General features: G+C 39.5%; 1 protein-coding gene across 1 annotated transcript in view; it reads left to right on the top strand.

Annotated features, from left to right (window-relative positions):
* The first annotated feature begins 2,735 nt into the window (after nucleotides 1-2,735).
* Nucleotides 2,736-6,000, top strand: part of gli2a (GLI family zinc finger 2a) — a 78,063-nt gene continuing 74,798 nt past the window's right edge. The window contains exon 1 of the mRNA XM_017695332.2: nucleotides 2,736-3,096. The gene's annotated coding sequence lies outside the window, so the exon portion shown is untranslated. The remainder of the gene's footprint in view (nucleotides 3,097-6,000) is intronic.

The following is a 6,000-nucleotide window of genomic DNA, read 5'->3' as shown; positions in this document are numbered from 1 at the left end:
GCTGGCACAGGAACAAGGCAAATGGCCTGTGTGCAAAACCTTTCATTCACAGCACAGGCAGAGCCATGGACACATGTGCTTGAATCACTTTTGATCAGGATCACACCAAACAAGCAATGGTCTATTTTTTTTTCTCAAAGGCTGACCAAGTGATATTTAAATATGTTCAGTTTATTGCAGAACTGACCAAAACAACCTTGAGGTGAATGACATAATACCACTTTTGAGCTAATCTGAATGACGCAGAGACTGGGGCGGTTATAGCCGCTGCTGCCTTGGCAACAGTGTGAGGATCAGTGGGCAGTTGTTTTATAAAGAGGCACTCAGGCGGACATACACACAGCAGCAAGGGGGGGCACACAGCAGCCACTCAGATAGCTAGGCACTTTTACAAAGAATGCTTTTAAAGCAAAATATCTTGGTTCTTGAAAGCTCTGATGTGGGGACATTTATCAGAAGGAAAGTTTTTATGTAAATCACAAAAAAATAAAGAGACAAATGTGTTGAAGGTTCGGATTAGGATAGGTGTGAGTCAAAACAGCCATTACAAGTTCATGTTACTCAGTATAAGTTATTAATTTTTCAGAAGATACTTCTGCAGAGATTATATCAAATAATCCACCTGCATACAGAAGGAAATTCAAAGAAAAATCAATGAAAATACATTTCCCAACACTGGACTTCTAACAACCGTACAAGAACTGGTAGACCCCAAAACTGCCCCATCAGATAGACAGTACTTAAAGCTAAATGTGTTCAGGACAACTTGGAATGCAAGAAGTAGAAAATACAACCAACGATCTGAGGCTGAACTTTGGAGGTGTGGAAAAAACATCACTGCAGATTTCTTTGAAAAACTGAAAGTGTCCTGAAAAGAATAGAAGCTGTAATAAAGGCAAAAGCTGGACACACGAAATACTCAAAAAATGAAAAGAGAAATAAAAAATAGTTTTCCTGATGTTGAAAAATAAATACATTGGATTCATTTTGTTGTTTTCACTGAAAATTAAATGAAAGGTGGTCTCTGCTACATTGTGGATCAATGGAAAACCCCAATAAAGCCTTGAGTGTCTGTCTGTCTTTGTGTCTGTCTGTAGAAATGACCCAGTGTTTTAATTTACAAACACACATGCACATCTTTTTTTTTTACATCCCTCAGGCTATATATATATATATATATATATGTATATAGGAATTTGAGGAAAAATAGGTCTAATAATCCACCTTACACACATGTAGGCCTATGTGTTCTTCTTGTGGTGCTTCTAAATGCTGCTTTAGATGGAAATAAATGTAACTTTTAGACAATATCATGCATATTTCAGCTGAGAAATATGCATGATATTACTCTTCAAATATCATCCTTTAACATAAATGACATCAATTTTCTTTCTTTTGTAATATAAGTAATTCTGTCCTCTAGATGTCATTGTAACTCACAAATTTCGTGAAACGTGATTTTTTCATGGTTTGTGGAATCACAGGAAGAGAATCCCGGTGCTGGGGGAAACTTATTTGGTCTACTAGGAAATAAATAAACAAACAAATAAGTGCATGTATGGCAGAGGTATCCTTAGTGAAAAACATAGACAGATGATTGGTTAATAATAGTTTAGAAGTACTCAGTACTACTTTAGTTACACTAGTGTCATTCGGCCCTCAGGTGGAATACACACCTGCTCATTTGCACAGTTTTACATCTCATTGAGGACTGCCTCATGTTGTATCATATCCATATGTTATATTCACCTGCATTCGCACAAATTTGCTGACTCAGTGTTGAAGCCTATTGTAGATACCTCATGTATAATTTCCTAATATATCGCCATTGTCAGAACAAAACCTGGTATCTCCAACATGGTAACTTTACAGGAGAAGGAAAAAAAACATACTTTACTTTTAATGTAAGTCAGTGGAACTAGATTTATTTTCCATTTAATTTTGGGATGTTTCCTTAGGTCTGTTCATGATGACATTTTCACACAATGTGAAAAGCAAGGGGCATTTTTTCAAATTATGTCAAAAACTAAAAAAAGGAGATACAAGGTTTTATTCTGACAGCAATGATATGTATGTTTTGCATTACCCTTGTTGCTGAAATTCCTTTGGGTTACTATGGATTCTATCTGTCTGTCTATCTCTCTACCTATCTATCTCTCTGTCTGTCTAATAGAACTCACGTATAGCTAAATATTACAATCACTAATGTTCACTATATTCCTATAGAGGATTAGTTTGACTTGAGTTGTATATGATTAAAATATGCCACCTGCCTGCATGTGAATTAAATGTGCTTCATCAACACAGTTTTATTTGGGTTTTTTTTTAGGCTTTAGGCATATCCAGCTTTCATCAGAGGCAGGCAAAGAAGCCTAAACCTGTACAAAAAATTTATTAAAGTCCTGGTACTGCAATGAAACAACGAGCCATTTACTTTCAGTGTATATTGAATAGCTCTTATATGCTAAAATCTAGATATGTAGGCTGTTTAGACAGACTGACGTAGATGTTGTCATAGGATAATCAGCACACATTTGCACAACTCCCACCATCGAGTTCCCTGATATTAAAGACAAAAAAACTCTACTCTAAACTTTCTCTTGAGTTTTGGGCTAAACTTGGCCCACGTGCTGAACTGCTCAGAGAACGGGGTGGGGGGGGGTGGTAGAGGGGGAGATGTGGAGATATGGGGAGGGGAGAGCATAGGGAAGCCAAACCAAAGCAACACACTCACACATCTCCTGCTCATCCCAGCGCCTCAGCCTCAGCCTCAGACTCAGCCTGGGCCAACTTTCCAGGGCGCTCGCGGCGAAGCAGGGCAGGCGCGATCAGGCAGCGTGCGGGTGTGCAGGAGTTTGACGCTTCCCGCGGTCTGCCGCTCTCTCGCTCCGCTCAGCGATGGGACTGGCTGGAAGGGCCACCTAAAAGCCGGCTTTGCAAACTCTGCTCGACAGTCCTGGAAGGACATTCATGGATTTTCAGCACAGACTGCGAGCGAACACTCCTGCGTTGTGTCTTCGTGCAGAGTTCACTTTGGGAAAGAGAAAAGTTTGGAGGCGAGCTGAGTGAGTGAACCCAGAAGCTCCAGACGCAGAGGTGAGCTCAGCTTTTACTCCAAATGCTCCGGCTTCGGCTTCAGGCGCGCTCTGCTTTCACCAGTTCTCGAGTTCAAGCGTTGCTGAAGTGATTAAACGAAGCGCCGAGTGGAAGTGAAAGTATATTTAGTTTGAGTAGAAGTGCGAAAGTAGCCGCTGAGAAAAGTAGTTGAGCACTGAGTAACTTCCACAGCTGCAGGGGGACATCCTAACGCTACACCCAGCACCTTTCAGGGGTCTCGGCGTTTACTGGAACAGAATGAACTGAAACACAGTAAAGGAGTTACCCACTCATTGTTAATGACTGGAACGTAGCTGAGTGAAAAAGTAGTGCTTCCCTCACAAACCTGACTATACGTAATATTAGCGTTTGAAAACACTCGTCGAAATGTACTGAAGTACATGTAACTGAATCAGTGCTACTACATGCCCACCTCTGGTTTTCATGAACTGAGTTTAGTCTGTTTTTGGGGGCCGGTTTGGAGCTGCATGCTAACGCTAGCAGCACTAACAGCGAGCTGCGGAGTTTTGGGAGATTCATAAATCATAAAGTCTGTGAACCAAACTCACTGGAGCTTTGAATATGTGAGAAGCTGGATAAAATGAGATAAAACGAAGTGGGAAATACATTTGAAAACAGACCAGCTGAGCACTGGAGGCATGTAGCAGCACTTTTCACGTTATAGTAGCAGACAGGGTTTTTTCTCTCAGAGCCCATGAGCGTGGCTCTTTTTAACGCTACAGTACAAATCAGGTCTCTACAACATTTATTTAGATGCAGATACATTTCAGCCCCAAAAAGATGAAAAAGCTCATGATTATAGATGTAACGTAAGCATACATTTATATTTGGTGCCCACATCACAGTTCTCTTCTGCAGAGCCTACTTATTACACATGGCTTATCATCCACAGCCTCATATGTTTTCATGGCCAGACTAAGTTTTGCAGTTTATTCACTAGTTACTCAAACTTCAGAAGCAGTGCATGCTGAGCCGCTCACAGTTGGCCTGTGAAAACGTAGTAGAAATAAGACAAAGAATAGGCTATAATCAACTGTTTAGTCCTTCTCGGGTAGCATGTCAAAAGAAGGCTGTTACGTTTTAGCTGAAACAGCTAGATTGTATTATATACGTTATTATTAGTTATTACATATTTATATAGTTATTATAAATAGTTATTATACTATTTTATAAAAGTGCCAGTTTTGCATTGAAAAGTTCTAACCTGCCAACATCTAGGTATATATTTAGATATACAGACTGACAGGTGTTATAGATTGATTGTACTACATGCATAACTATTCAGAACCGTGTGTTATAAACTTTTAATTACTTAGATGTTTCTGTTTTCACATATAATCAAATTATCTTACTGTTTTCCCGGTATCCTACTGCTGGGCTTAAGCTCTAACAGATGAACTGCCACAAATGTGCTGTAGAAAAAGCTGCTCAGGCTTGCTCTTTATGTAGGTTTGCAGTTGATTGATAAAGCCACTCAGTGGGCGATGTGGTTTAATAGTTTACATGGTTGGAGATCTTTTGAGTTATAGTGTGTGCGCAACTTCAAGAAAAAGCAACACATTGTGTGTGTTTGTGTGTGCATGTGTGTGTGTGTGTGTGTGTGTGTGTGTTAAATTTAATGTGAAGCCCCAGTTGAGTCTATTAGCATAAGAAGAAAGGTCTTAGTGAATTTGCCATTGTGTGAAATGAGGAGTTCCAACAGTCAGAGGCAGAGCAAGTGAAAGGGTGTAAAGAAATGATCGGCTATTCAGATTATTCAGCCCTGCTTGGGCTCCGGTCATCAGCCTCTGTGACATGGGATGGCTGCATCACTTTCATCTTCTAGGCCTGCTTTTCTGTGCATCATCCACCTCCCCCTCCCCTCCGTCTTGCTCCCGCTCTCTCTTTCTTTTGCTTTTTCTGCCTCTGTTGTGTGCAAAATTTAATGAACATTGAAAAAAAGTGGACCTTAGAAAACAAACAGGAATAGGTCTTCTATGCAGCAGTAGATGAGGTGTAGAAAACGCACGTGACAGCTCGCTGAAAAGTTTCAGTGAGGCCGATTCATAAGTTTGGACAGCAGCAGTTATTTTATTAGTGAAGTGCAGAACGGCACTTTGTGTCTACGCAGCCAAGTCAAAGTGATGTAATGTGATGTCCTCTGTGCATTACGTGCGCATTCTTGTGCCAAGTCTGAAAGTGTAAGCAGTGAGTTGTTTTTTGATGTTTCATGTCACCCGGACAGCGTCCACCAGTAATTTTTTTCTAGAGCACTGCACAAAGATATTGGAATCATTGGCATATATACACTTTTGTCTGATCGCAGTTATTTGAGCTGGCCCCAATTATTTTAGTGTCATTATTCTACACTTACATTTCAACAAACAGAATGAGAATTTATCATGCGTTTTTGTCTGTTGAATTGAGACAAATTTGTTTAAATAACATTAAACGAAAAACCCTTTTATTAAGAAACACGTTGTGGGTCTTACAACAGCAAAAGTTCTTCCGAGTTCTGCTGTAACATATTTAGAGACGGCAGTGAGTGCTGTTTGTATATCTGAACTTGAGCTCTGCCTCTTGTCAGTTGGGAGTTACTACGTATTGACAGCAAGATAGCTAATCAGTTAGTTTGGTCACTTGTATTTTCAAAGCTGCCATCAATGAACAAAAAAATGCAATTAAATTGTTTATCACGATTATTTAGAATAATTTAATGATGGTGAAAGGCTTCTTATTGGTAGATGAAAACAGATAATTAGATTTGACCAAAGCTTCAAATAAATATTTGATCATTTATTTACTGTAGTCCACAACAGCAGCACAAAACTGCATTTGTGTAACTCTACAGAAATAAATCATAGATTTATCTGTAATGTTTATATATAAGGTGACACATGCGTA

Source organism: Pygocentrus nattereri, chromosome 6 (genome assembly GCF_015220715.1).
Source record: "Pygocentrus nattereri isolate fPygNat1 chromosome 6, fPygNat1.pri, whole genome shotgun sequence".
Classification (NCBI taxonomy): Eukaryota; Metazoa; Chordata; class Actinopteri; order Characiformes; family Serrasalmidae; genus Pygocentrus; species Pygocentrus nattereri.
The sequence above is the reverse complement of the archived record's forward strand: the minus strand, read 5'-3'. Positions and strand labels throughout refer to the sequence as shown.